Here is a 15106-nt window from a genome sequence, read left to right as displayed (position 1 = left end):
CAGAAGGGTGCCACCAGCACGCCGCGGTCACCGAGCAGAGGATGCCGGATCAAACGGGGGAGGTAGCGAAAAAAAGATTGAGTCACCCAAATCAGCCGATTCGCTAAACAGCAGGCATCTGGAGCTCGCGCGTTTGAAGCGTGAAAGCCCATTGTCTGCTATAATTGCAACAAGGAGGGTCACATCTCATTGAACTGCAAACAGCAAAAGATGGCGTTCGCGTGCATGCGAGAGTGGGAGGAAAATCTTAAATTCCTGGAGCCATACAAGCGGGACGTGGTGATAAATGGCAAGAAATTCAGAGCACTGCGGTATTCAGCGGCGGCAACGGATGTTGCCCACCCGTCCTGTGTTTCCTCCACGGACAACACCAGCGAATGCGCCTGGATTAAGCAGGTCGCCGAAGAACAGAGTGCATGCTCGCCTATAGCGAAGGTGACCCTAGAGGGGACTCTTGGCAGGCTAGACGCAGAAACGGCATTAGCGCAAACTTGCCGACACACTTGCCCTACCTGTTTTCGAACAAATCCGAGCAGCTGCTGAAAGAGAAAGGTCTCTCTTTCACCTCGGGCATGGCTTGCATGGCGCTAACACGTTCGCGAGCGCGAGAGCTCGCCAAGAATCTCGACTGCGCTCCGATAAATGAGCAGGCACCGAACCATTCTCCCGACCAGCCGGGGGATCTATGCAGAAAAACTGATCCGTCTGAACCGCATGAGCATGACCATGAAGGTGTACCCGAACCAGCGGTAGCTCATGAAATCCAAGGAACTGCCGATTCCATAAAAAATGGGGCCACAGGAACCAACGCGAAAGGTTCGACATTAACATCTGCTTCGACTTGTTGAGAGGAGTTGACTAAGGATGATAGGAAATCACTCATTGCAGAGCAGAAAAGCGACCCATCGTTAAGAGCTATAAGCAATAATGTGAGAGAGGGAGTCGCCAGAAAGAACATCAGATGTCACGAAAAATCAGGCCCTCAGTACCGGAAATACTGCGACTCAAAGGGACGCGCATATGAGCAACTCCTGGTGCCTGAGCAGTACCGGCGGCAGCTTCTAGAGGTCGCACACGGAAATGCATGGGCAGATCACCTGGGCATAAAGAAAGAAAAAGCTAGATTAGCCGTCGAATATTACTGGCCTGGTTGCTGGAAAGATGTGGAACAGCTCGTTAGATCTTGCGACACTTTCCAGCGGGTCGACAAGTCGACGGATAAATGTAAAGCGCCCATGACACTAGTTCCCATCATTACAGAGCCCTTTCGGCGTCTTGAATTAGATACTGTCGGCCCCCTGCCAGCGTCCAACTCTTGTTGTCACTAAATTCTGACCTCAGTGTGAGTGGCAACCAAATTTCCCGAGGCCATTTCCTTGAAGGAGCTAAGTTCCGCATGTGTTGTAGACGCCCTTTTGTCAATTTTCTCTCGCGTGGGGTTCCCTGCAGAGATACAAAGCGATAACGGGAGCGTATTCACAAGCTGCTTGACAACAACTTTCTTTGAACGGTGTGGGATTGAAATAATACGCAGTTCCATTCACCACCCTCAGTCAAATCCGGTCGAGCGCATACACTCAGTGCTAAAGCGGATACTTAGGTCTCTGTGTTTTGAGCATGAGGGAGATTAGGGAGGCTGCATTCCAGCAGTACTCTTTGCAATGAGATCCGTCCCCCACGAAAGCACAGGATTTAGCCCCGCTGAACTAGTCTACGGACGTGACTTGAGGACCCCGTTGCGCACGCTGAGGGAGTCATGGGAGGGTTACGGAGAGGATCCCTGTGTAGTGGAATACGTTCTAAAGCATCTTGAAAGACTTTCGAAAACCAGAGACCTCGTGGAAGCAAATGTAAGAGCAGCGCAGTCACTGTCTAAAATGTACTACGACAAATCTGCACGCAAGCGCACCTTTCAACCTGGCGACCAGGTGATGTTGCTGCGTCCGTCAAAAAGGGACAAGCTTGAGGTGTATTGGGAAGGGCCAGCTAAGGTGGTGTCCAAGCTTTCGGACGCGAACTATGAGGTAAAATTTAAGAACAAACACAATCGGATAATCCACAGTAATTTGATGAAGCCTTGTGTACAGCGTCAGGCCATGGTTAACATGGCGCTGAACATGCCAGAAGGAAAGATCTCAGACAAACCTTATGTCCCTCACGAGAACAAGGAAGCAGCGAATGAGCTGCTGAATTCAATCGACAGAGAGCCACGTTTGACGGAATGTCAACGAGGAGACATGAAAAACGTCGTTCGCGACTTTGAGGCGGTGTTTTGAAACAAGGCAGGAAAACAACCCTCATCGAACACGACATTCAGCAGTCCAGCGAACAGCCGATCAGGAGCAAACCGTACCGCGTCTCTCCAAGACAAATAGAAATCATTGAGACGGGGATCCGCTGTATGTGCGAACTTGGCGTCATAGTGCCCTGCGAAAGTGAATATACGTCACCAATCATTATTGTAAAGGTTCGAGGCAAGGATCCGAGTCGGTGCGTGGACTGCCGGAGACTGAATTCAATCACAGTGGACCAGACGTACGCCATTCCGAACATCGAAGAGAAGGTTGAAACAGTCGTTAAATCAGAATATATATCCACACTGGATTTATTTCGTGGTTACTGGCAGGTGCCAGTCACTGAGCGCGCCTGCAGGTACGCAGCGTTCGTGTCCCCCGCGGGCACGTTTCGCCCTGTAATGTTGAGCTTCGGCTTGAAAAATGCTCCGTACTGTTTTTCAAAGTTAATGGACCAAGTGCTGCGGGGACTTGCAGATTTCGCTCTTCCCTACCTTGACGACGAGGCCGTTTTCTCACAAAACTGGGAGGAGCACATTGAACACCTGCGTATTGTGTTGAGCCGACTGCTTGAGGCTGGTTTAACAGTAAGCGCGGGAAAATGCCACCTGGGGTGCGCCGAACTGAATTATTTTGGGCACGTGGTTGGACGAGACTAACACAGACCTGCAGAACTTAAAGTGGCTGCCGTGGGTGAGTACCTTCGCCCAACCACAAAATCAGAACTCAGGGCTTTCTTGGCCTAGCAGGCTATTATCAGCATTATGTAAAGGACTACTCTGATTTAGCCAGCTCCCTGACCGACGCGCTGAGAAAAAGTGAGCCTACCAATCTTTTTTGGAACCAAAAGAAAGAGAAGGCATTTTGGAGTCTGAAAACAGCCCAAAGCGAGCGAACAATACTGGCAGCGCCAGATTTTTCGAAACTTTTTATCATACAATGTGATTCCAGCAATCGCGGGTTAGGCGCTATTCTTTGCCAGAAAAGCGATGGCAGGCACACACGGCCTGTCCTTTACTTGAGCCGCAAGCTCAGAATGCGGGAAGAGGCGTATAGCACGTCTGAAAAGAATGCGCATGGCTCGTTTGGGCTATTGACAAACTGGCATGCTACGTTTCGGGGTCACGTTTCACAGTAGAAACGGACCATTGCCCTTTGACTTGGCTGCACAATATGTCGCCCAAAAAGGGTCGTCTACTGAGGTGGAGCCTGGCACTCCAGCACCACAGCTTCGAGGTTCGCTACAAGAAAGGCAAGCTCCACACAAATGTCGACGAGTTAAGCCGAGCCTTTTAGCTGGTAAAGATTTTACCAAAAAGAGGATGTCCCCCAAATTTTTAGATTTGGAATTTTATTTCATATTCTCTTCCTAATGGAGAGCATATATCTACGACTTTATTTGCAGTAATGTTGTTCATAATCAGGTAACATACCTACGAGTATGTTTTCCTTATTTCGGCCAAGGATAAGTAAGAGCGAGTGGTGTAACGTACCTTGACTCTGAGGTATTGGGGCGGGCAAAATTGAACGCCACGTCGGCCAAAACCTGTTACCTATTCCCGTACCGCGTGCCCTCTAAGCCCCAACCTGATGTTTTTCCTTCTAAGTGCACCCCGAGTGGGAGCACACACCTTGGACAGGTTCCATGTCCAAACTCCTCGTCGGGAGACACCATGTGTTCATTCAGGCAAAACATTTGATCTCTTTATGTTTTGGTTGAAGTATTTTAGCTAAGCGCAGTTTTGGACCTGAGTTTTGGTCTGGCGGGAGCAGTGGGTTCTGAGGACGCTTGCTTTTTTCAGGTGTGGTTTGGCGTCTGTGATCCCTTTTTGGCTAGCATTTGTGGCTAGCAAAACGGCCATCTGACGTTGGGAAGCGATGCCGAGCTTCGGCACTTAAGGTCATTCAAAGACTCCCAAAGAGCATATAGTTCCTGGCACGCCCAGGCAGCCGAGCTACGTGCGAGCAGTTTATCTTCCGGGCGCAATATCTGACGGCGGGGGTGCTGTTGTGCCCGCGCTTCCTTCCTGCTGTTGGGTTCGGCGAAGTTGGACATGGAGGAAGATTCTCTGAAAACCACCGCGAAGGTGAATGAGCCCTCTGGACGAAACGTGGCTGCAGGTACATCGGGTGCAGCGACGATAATAGCGTGCCCACTTATTTGTTCCGGTCATCAGACGACGAAGTACAGGATCAGTGTTGCCCTCTTCACTCACGCTGGGGTTGAACAATTGCACGAGTGCCGCGCCTTCGACAGAGGTTCCGCGTTCCAGTCATCAGTACAAGATCTTTCAACCCCCGCTGGGAGACAGCCTGCATTCCTGTGTCACGCAGAAACCTTCCGGGTCCACATGGGCGCGGCCCGGACACACGTGCGCGCCCACCTGGAGGCCGCGTGGACGACAACGTGACCGGGGGCTGTTCCCTTTCCCTCGACCTAGCTGCGAGAGAATATCAGGACCGCCCTGCCGTGTTTGGTATCATCAGTGCCATCGTGTGATTAAACATCATTCATCGAACTGTATTCCCAAGCTAGGGATCTGGAGAATACGAAGAGTATTTAACGAGCTGCTGGTTTGGTATCGAGGAGAGCCCCCCTCTTGAGAGATACCCTTTTCTGGGAGCGACTCCCGACTGCTAGGAAGCTCTCTTTACTGAGAAGCATTCACAGTTTCCCGCACTTGTACATTATGTAAATAGTATTTGTATAAAGTTTTCCAAGTTCTCTTCTTCCTATCGTCCTCGTCTCTTCTCCGGCCCAGTCACGCTCCCTGAATCCCAACAACTGGTGGCCGCGGTGGGATGCTGCTACCTGAATCCCAACAATGTGTAAGCAAAGAGTAATATCGGCCAAATCAAATTGTTGCGTGACGCTATGAACACTTTAAATTTAGTCGAGTTCAGTTATCACCCTCTGTGCGCCGGCGGTACGCAAAGGCTGGCTGTGACCCGTATTAGCTGGATTTTCTGCCTTGAGAGCAACAGGGCTGCGTCGAGTCTTAGGCGCTTTTTAACCCGCTTGCAGTGTTGGCGTGATGGCACGTTTGTGCCATGGAGATTGTCGTGTTGGTTTATGTTCACCGGAAATAGCACGCCAGTGTTCTCAGCTGTTTGGCTTGAGTGTGAACACACAGTATATATTTAGATGGCTGGTTTTTCAAAAGCGACTAAAGCGACTACTGGTGAATCCGGCTGGCGCCATTGCTTGTGGAGCAGCTAGTTACAAAACAACTGCTTAGGCATACAACTTGAATTTCGCGATTCCCTCGTCATCGCCGAAAATGTTTTGATTCTCAACAAATACGGGTGTGAAAAGAGATCTTGAATAGGCGGTTCCTCCAGCATGATTGGAATGAAATGCCCGATTTATTGGTTTTTTTTTTGCGACCACCTGCATTTTGTTTTTTTACCCGACCATTTCGGGATTGGCTTGAGATAATTTCCAAGGGCGATTACTCGATGTTGGTGATCGACAGATTGATGGTGCTGATCTTGGTCTTCTGTTCGGTAATCCGGCACGCACTCCCCCCCCCCCCCCTCAAACCCCATGGGTCCGAGCTTCGGCCGCGTCTTGCGGCATGAACGCGATCTTGCAAGGCCGGGCCTCTTCAGCGCCAGTTAAAGGTTGCTGCCGCCACCTGCCGAGTTTGTTTCAAAGCAAACCTATTCCTGACGCGCCGGGATGGCGGCTTTTCAAGGAGTCACGACAAACAGCTAATGCACACAGAACCAAGCGGGCCAAGCTACCGGCTTCAGGGTACGTGCGCGATGGGTCCCTGAGCAACAACCCAGCCACTCAACTGCCTGTAAGAACCAAAGATTTTGGATGCAGTTGTCAAAACTTTATATATTTACTAACCCTCAATTTGTTGCTGACATTTACATATACACTACATCTGTCGAAAAGGTCGAAGTGAAATATCTTTAAAATCGGCTCCTAAGTGATGCATAGTAACAACATGGTGAGATATCGCTTAAACCTTCATTTACTGCAACTGTGAGGGAAAAGCTGCAGAAGGGCCTGATAACCTGCGGAATGGCTAGGACCATAAAGACGTGAGCGGAATTTCGGGAAATAACCTAGAAGAATATAACTTACTTCTCAAAGTTTGAGGGGATTAATGAACAAAGTTGCTGCAAATAGGACAAAACTAGATGTCCCAACAAAACATATTAAATAATATACATAATATATGAACCTGGCGATTAGGAATACGCAAACTATCTTTGCAATTTAAAATGGCCTGCTACACAATTAATTGTATGGTTGCGGTACAGATTACGGTTTATATAATCCCATTAGTGATCTCAATGAGGATTCAAGTTAGATTACACCTCTTATATCGAAAGCCGTTCCCGGGATCTTGACCGCCACGGTCTGTAATGTACACCAGCTGTAGAAAAGTAACAAAAAAGTTATGCAGTGTTTAATCACTGTTATACGCAAAGGTCGAACGATAAAATTTTAGCACTGGCCCGGGCTATAATTGTAGGTCGTCATCGTGTCGGCGACGCTCAATTATGTTTGGACACTGATTATGGTCCAAATCGGTCAAGGTCAAATTGCGACGGGAAGGGGGTTGGAATTGTTGAGACTACAGAGAATGCCTACTGCATTGAAATCAGTGCGAAAGCACGGATTATAGCTACGTAGAAGACGACGATGAGCGGGCAGTGCCGCGGTACGAAGCAGATGGAAGTTGATGAAGACGATCCTATGCAATGCACAGCGCGAGAGTGTAGTGCAGTTTAACACGAGACGTGTTCGGCTGGTGCGGGATTCCGTGCGATCTTCTAACGCTGGTTGGACTTCTTAGCCAGTGGAAGGGCCGCATGTTAGATCGACACGCAGAACCACCTCGTTCATTTAAGTATATGGTCAGTGAACAGTGCGCCTTGGTGCGGGGGGCTTATGCTGCGCAGGACTGGCCTCCTGAATGGTTGCCGGTACTTGACGCATGTGTATTTCTTTGAAATTGTTGATGTGCAGGTGGAGTGCATTGTGAAATGACATGAGAACGTGTGTCGGCACTGCGGAATAGTATGTGTGTACGTAAAGCTTTTAATAGCTCTGCAGGTTTGATTTCCATACAGCAAAGAAAAAAGTGGCGTTAGCCTAGGGGTCTTGGGAGGTGTCCTGTGAAGCTGATCTGTTTGCGCCGCCGCGGTTTCGACTTCCAATCGTGGACATGATTTATTTTTGTGAGTCTTTTTTCTATCTAGAGGGCCCATTTTGACCTTGGGCTACGCTTAAGGTCAAATTCAGACAGCGGACAGGCGACATGGCGTTGAGCGGGGTTGGTGTATCGAGTAGAGCTATCTGTCTAAATAAATCTACACATAATGTTTACTATATTTGAATCAGTACGGAAGCACGGATTTTTGCCATGTAGAAGATGGCGATGAGCGGGCACTGCCGCGGGACGGACCGCTCGTGCTACGCGAACAGACAACGCGACAAAGGACGATTTTGCCTGAGTTGGTTCCCATCGTACTAGTGCTCACGCACTAATAGACATGATACAAAATCTTAAATTCGCTATTAAACATTTGGTATGGCACGTAGTCATAGCCACCTGAATGAATCATGTCGACAAAACGAACCTGTGTATGCAATTTTTTTTAAATTCAATGACCCTTTCAGCTCTCTTAATAGCTGACGCCGAAAGCGAACCGTGAATCTGCGTAAATAAGAAGTGCGCCTCCCTTAGACGAAATATCGATGTGCAACACAACCTCGTGCAAAGAAAATATAAAGGAAAGAACCTATGTATGGCTGCTACTTATCGTAACTGTACATGAACTATAAAACGTAGTAAATATAAGTGTAAACTGAAGTCTGGTCATGAAAACTACCCTGTTAATATGCGGCATAACTTGAATTGCAGTGCAATCTGTAATAGCGCAGATGGTGAATGCCAGCAGATTGAATTTTGTGCTTTTATATTTGCTTTTTTGTTGTGTTGGGGACTGTTTATTGAATGAGATATGTGCAGTGCCGGACTCTTCACAAGGTTCGTTATGGTGACTTCTCCGACCCTTGGCCTTCGCATCACTATCGTCACCTCTCAGACACCTTCAGTGCTTTTCGTTGCTGTTAAGAGCGTTACCTCTTACTCATCACGTTTCGAGATTTCCCGGGGTCTGCTACACCCTTGAATACAGCGCCATCTGTGGCAGCAAATAATCATGACGTTTTGAGATTTCGTCAGGTCTCCTACCACCCTTAAGGTGCCTCGGTGCCAGCGCCGCTAACATCGATGCGCTTTCATCGAGGCACCCTAACCACCCTCAGATCAAAGCTCCATCTGTACCTGCAACTAGTAAACAGCGCATCTCGCATTGAGACTTGTAGCGCCATCTGCAAAAGCATTGTAGAAACAAATGCCACGTGCCAATGATGGCGTCACGGTCCAATATAGTGGATAGAGGTGGAACTAGGGGAGTATGACGTCAGGGGAAGAAACAATCCAAGATATCGGCCATTAAAATTATTTGTGCCCTCTCATCCCTTTCCCCCCCCCCCCTCACGTCACCAAAAATATCCTGAAATGGGCAGGGAAACCGTCCCGTCACGGGACCGCTATACATGTATACATTCGTTCCACTATATATACTCTGACAACAACGGGCACCCATTGGGGGCAGTTGTATAATTGTTTAGTTGTATAACTGTATAATTTGGCAGGCAAGTATAAAACCCTATGGTTTCTGGTATAGAAATGAAACCACAATTAAATAATAGTTAAACCTTGTATACATGCAATTACAATTAAAACGTTACCATATCGCAACGCAAGCCGAATTCTAGGCCCACATGGAGCCCCCAAACGAAGCAAATTCCGTTTGGGACGTATTTTGAGGGGATGCAACTCGGCCATGGGTAGGCGTGCATCGTAATTTTTCAGATAGATGGCGCGAGGCGGCGGTCATTCCGCTAGGCAGCGTGCGTGCACGCGAGCCAGCATGGTGGCAATCCACCCCGTTTCAAATGGTATTTATTACATACCGTTTCTCGAGACTATCGGCGCGTTCTTCTTTGCTTTCTTCATCTAGTAAACCAAACAGCTAACGCTCGTTGCTTCAACGTCTTCCACACGGTGGCGGCATTTTTGTTGGACTTCATATTCCATATTCTCCAGCGAAGCGCCTAGAGAATCGAATTTATTTTTGTGAGGTGAGCACATGTGTCGCTGCACGGCGAAAGTTCATTAGAATTCGGGTGACTATGCTAATTCGTATACCACAGACTGCCTCAGAACTGTCTCATCAGTGAAAAAATCGTTATTTCCACAAGAGCAATATTATCTGTTTTTTGAAAAATGCCAGCTGCTTGAAAGAACATTGTGTGCTCTCTGCAATGCTGTCCTTATCTCGCCACAAATTCTTCGCAAGACGGCCGCACTTAAGTGATAAAAAGAAGCAAAAGCAAAACCCAGTCACATACCAAGTATCGATTGACTTGTTTTAAGCGTGTCTGCTATCTTGTACGAACTCTTGACTGCTATCTGCAGCGGGGAAATGAAAATTGGTTTTTGGAGAAAGGAATTGGCGCAGTATCTGCCTCACATATCGGCGGCCGCCGTCTTTACATTATCTCTTCCTATAATGAAGTAAGGACCAGGCAGCCAACTATGGAAAGAGAAATGGTAGCGTCAACATGAAGAGAGAGAAAAATAAGCGCAATTGCTTCAGGAAAAAAAGCATTATTAATGATTTCCTTCCTGAAATCGAAACCAAAAGCAAATGCTGGCAGGAAAAGTAATTCGAAGAGAAAAGCAATGGGCCAGTTAGCCGAACAGCGTTGATTCCAAGAGAATGTAAATGCAGTAGCCGAAGGCATATAGGTGGGTGAATTAGATATGAAAACTTGCATGTAGATTGTTGCAGAAAAAGGGCAGGTTTTGATGAAATGGAGAAGCCTTTCTTCTGGATTTGGACTAAAGGCGAATGCTGATAACGATAATTATTCTTGTTCTTTGGTCAAGAACAAGAGGAAACGTCAGAGCTCATAGTGGAGATATCGCGCTAACTTATACGGATACCACATGTTGTGTGTATGTGGTATCATTATAAGTTAGCGCAATATCTCCGCTCTGAGGCAACAACTAGACCCCGCTCTTAGCCTTGTCAATGGAGCTCGCTAGTGGTGATGAACTGGCATAGATGCAAAAAATACGGATGAAAGAGAACTAGATAGACTTAGGCACACTCTGATGGAATCGACGGGATGTTTACAGGAGATTCATTGAGGTTGTTCCTTGTCGCAGAACAACTGCGATCTATGAAGTTCATTTTAGAAGAGGGCGCTGAAACTGTATATTCACCACTTGTAGTTGTTTGGCCACGGCGCGCATCACAACTTGACTCTTCCTGAAATGTAAGGAACGGATTATTTCCTGACAAGGCTTTGAGATCTAGTTTAATTGCATTTCTTTCAAGGAACTGCGCTTGACTGTTCTCCTAGAAACATGGTCCACTGATGTCGATGTTTTAGAGTGCTAGCTGCTAAGGCGAGGCTTTCCGGTCTCTGTGCAGCTGTCAGCTTTGAGGGTCCCATATAGCCTAACCGCCGTTTCCTCCTTCGACATGGACATTAATCCAGGTAATAAAACTTACCTTGCACAGTGGAACACATAGCAAAATCCGCACTTGATAAGTGGTCGCGAGATAGAGACTGTAGGTCGACATTTTTCTACCGCATTCTTTCACGCTGAGGTCACAAGTGCGTGGGATCAGATAAAATTTGTAGACATTGCGTTCACAAAATTCAAAAGCAAGTTTACTGTGGTGCTACCACATGCATGCTAGAGGTTGTGAATCAATGTCTTTATCAATATAAACCAGCCTTTATACGAGTGAAGCGAAAAACAATCTCCTTACTTTTATTTAGGCTTTTCTGTTTAGAGTTGCTGTGCCCTTCATCTGCGCGATGATCCCACTTAAGCTTTGTAGCTAATTCTCTTTGCAGTTGTCGACGCGCATGAGATTAAGTTAAAAGAGATTGTGTCGGTCCCAATGTAGACGTCTGTCAAGAATAGAAACAAGGACGCATGTTCTAGGTGGCGTGATCTCTGATGGCACATCATTTGCCGAAACTCTGAAAGCGGATGCCACTGTTCGCATGCAGTGGAAACCGGGGAAGAAACGCATCGGCGACGTCGCGTTCGCTGGCGTAGCACATGGTCAAGGACCTCAAAGACATAAACAGACAATATTATGGAGCAGCCTGATTAGGGCCTCTAGCTCTTCGAAATAAAACTGGTCTCTATTACCTTATTTTTTGGAACTTTAACTCGATATATATTGTGACCGAGCTTTGGCTCTATTGTATATTGCCGATAACAAAATGGATAGGCACGTAATTTTATTTTTTTTTACCGATCGGCAGCTACTGTGCCTGTAGAAAACGTAGAGCTCTCGGCAAAAAATGGTTGACTTTATGAAAGCGCTATGACGCTACTGTTACAGCCGGGTGGCAACGTCTGCGTCTACGCACTTGGAGCTGTGATTTGCAAGATAAAGTGCTGCAAAACGCTTGCGTTTTTATGGCATGTACACGTGCACGCGTTATTCTTGGGCTCTCAATCAGTTGTCGGAACGTCTCGCAGCGTGAAAGTGTGCAGGGTGTGGCAGCATCAACCCGCTCATCATGCGTAGTCGTCAGCGACCCGTCATTACATAGATGGAGTTGCCATTCCACTGGAGCTTTTCCGGCGTTACTTACGGCTTTGAGGAATCACAGTACCCTGGTTCTTCGCTAAGCTTGCCAGTTCGCTCGAGAGTTAATTTTTTGGCTTGATGGCGTTGTGGGCGTTTCGCGACACGGTGAAGATCTCAAAACTTTGTTTCCAAGATATGCTAATCAATATATACACCTCCATCTCGCCCGCCTGTGAAACACCAGCCGCATAAGTTGCGACAGAACTACCAGTTCGGGGTAGTGTATCAGTCGCTTTTCGGGAGGGCATGATTGTTGCCCATGGATCCGTCAAGCGCTCAACGCTGCACGCATGCGGAATGAAAGAGCAACAGGTGCGGACAAAGTAGAAAATAGGAGTCATTTTTTCTAGACGCCTACAGCATACGCGCTGAGTGACAATATGGTCGAGTCAGAAAAAACACATATCTCCTACAAGAAAACATCATTGTAAACTTGCTAAACTAAAACCACTATCTTCTCCCACTCAGCGCGGCAGTTGCATAGGAAGCGAATGTGCTTCAATGCTGTTAATGATGCGCTGTGACCGGAGATTTGTTTCGCTAACGTCACCGCTGCTTTTCCTCTGATACTTTCTCTCTCCCTTTCATTTTGCTAATGGCTGACCTCTTAACCAAGCTTTTTCTAATGTGTCTTTCTTAATTTGTTTTAATTTATTCTTTGACCGCTCGAGCATCTGAGAGTCTTGCTCTTGAGTTCAACAAAGGTCTTCAGGCTTTTTGAATATTAATTTTGGGAATAAGGAGAAAAATAAGGATTCCAAAAGGAGCGAATATTTTAAGAAAAGTTCTCTTTTGCGGCCCGTGAAGTAAGCAAATAAAAAAAAGAAACGGCACAATATCGGTAAAAGTCAAAATATGGGGTTTGGTTTTGTTTTAATTTCGTTCTGATAGTTCATATCTGAGCTCAACGATAGGATTAGACAGATGCGATCGATCAATATTGCATGCTTGGCTATTTATTCTTTGACCTCTCGAGCATCTGAGAGTTTAACTTTTCGAGTTCAACAAAAGTCTTCAGGCTTTTCTGAATTTTAATTTGAAAAATAAGGAGAACAATAAACATTCCAAAAAGAGCAAGATATTTCAGGAAAAGCTCACTTTTTCGGCGCCTGAAGTACGCGAATAAGAGAAACAAACGGCACAATTTCGATAGAACTCAATATATGGAGTTTTTATTTAGTTTTCATTCTGTTCTGATTGTTATGTGAGCTCAACGCTAGGATTAGATAGATGCGATTGATAACTAATGCATACTAGGCTAACAACCGGGTAGACCACTCCTGTATTCATTAAAGTCCCTCCTCTTTCTCTTTCCGCAAACTGTTTCCCGCGAATGGAGGGTTAATATCCCTTTAAAGTAACATAGTGTTGCATTCGATACGCTAAGGTCCCCAAACATGAGCTGGAACAAAACGCTTGAAAGTTAACGTCACTGCCTCTTGTTTCTAACGCTTCTCTCTCTATTTTATTTCACGAACAGCTGACTGATTACTCATACCTCTAGCGAGAAACGTTTTTCAGAAACGCTCGTTTTCTCGCCTACACACTCCAGCGTTTGAGCACATAAGTTTCTGGAGTTCAGGCGTACTCGACCTTTTCCCATTTGTAAACTCGAGCCTAAGCAGCGAAAAAAATAGGCCATGAAAACCATGACAAATGTCATGCAACGGTCGCTTTCTCTCCCCGTGAAACCGGGAAAATAGGCTTGAGCGGCCCATAACCCTGATTTCTTTGATGAAAACGAAATGAGCATTGCTGATATTACCTCTAATTTCTTTTTACATTGTGTACCGACAGCGGTAAATATTGCTTACAACTTTCACATAAAAGTACGTGCTTGAGAGTTGAAAGATGTGGTCATCAATCGAAGTAAATGATATTCTGTGATACTTTGAAAACATTTATGGGTGGTCAGTTCGATTGCCGCTAAGTGCCACAGGATTTTTCTTTCAATCGAGAATCTATTCCAATCTACTCAATTGGAATTATGGCTCTGTTCTGCTTGCATGTCAGTTCTTCATGACTTCTTTTATTCATTTTTACTAAGCGATTGCTAGACACTTTCATTTTCGCTCAGTCATTTTTAGTCCGGCCTCTCCCTCCGCTGCCATGCAACCAGAAAGAGGAGTTTCCTCCCTCCACCTGCCACCTGCCAATTGGCACTTGAAAGGTGAAAACTATCCGTCGTCGGCATCTGCGTGAAGCGTCAAATAAAGTCACTGGCCTCCACCTGCAACCTGCCAGCTGGCAGGTCGCAGGTGGAGGCCAATGACTTTATTGGACGCTTCCCGCAGACGCCGACGGCGGATAATTTTCACGTTCATAACCCTGATAGTTCAATAAAATTAAAAACAAAACTACGAAGTGGTCCCAAGATTCTTAGAGCACTAGTCTAAGAGTTTAAAATCCGCTGCATGTTTTTTAAATTGATAGTTTTTGAATACGCCTACTGTGTGCAAAGTGACCAGGTAAAACTTCCAGGTGAGTGGCGCATCGTGCGCCGATGTGGACAAAGCATTTGCGAAATATGTGTTACATTAACAGATGCGAATTTCGCGTTTCCTGAGGCTTTATTTTCTGTTGTTTGTACCTACGTCCACACAGCGAGGGAAGGCGCGCGACTGGAGAGGGCCGGTTGCTTTCCGATGCGACGTTTTCACCCTTTTCTTCGCTACAATAGAGCGTATCGTTCGATAAGGTGATGTGCATCGTTCGCTGGCAGGTGTGTAGAAGTACAGCGTTCTTGGCCTTTATCTTCTCTATTGCAGAAAGCATAGTTAAATGGATGACCTTACGCGTTGGAAATAACAATGCACATCAGTAACAAACCTCTTAAATGACTGCTTAAGACGTGCTGAATACCGGGGCAGTGTGGCCACACAGACTTAAGCAGCCACGTGATCGCGAAGGCCAGAGCAGTGTCTTCGAAGCCACAGCTCGTTTTAAGAGGAAGTGCAAGGACAAGATGTACAACGTGCTGCTGACATCGAAACTCAAAATATAGACGGAGAGACCCAGCAGTGCACGACTTACATTTATAATAAGGCCGACTTGCCCCACTGCTTTCGTCCATGGACAGGCTCCCTCTA

Source organism: Amblyomma americanum, chromosome 2, assembly GCF_052857255.1.
Source record: "Amblyomma americanum isolate KBUSLIRL-KWMA chromosome 2, ASM5285725v1, whole genome shotgun sequence".
NCBI classification, from domain to species: Eukaryota; Metazoa; Arthropoda; class Arachnida; order Ixodida; family Ixodidae; genus Amblyomma; species Amblyomma americanum.
The sequence above is the reverse complement of the archived record's forward strand: the minus strand, read 5'-3'. Positions refer to the sequence as shown.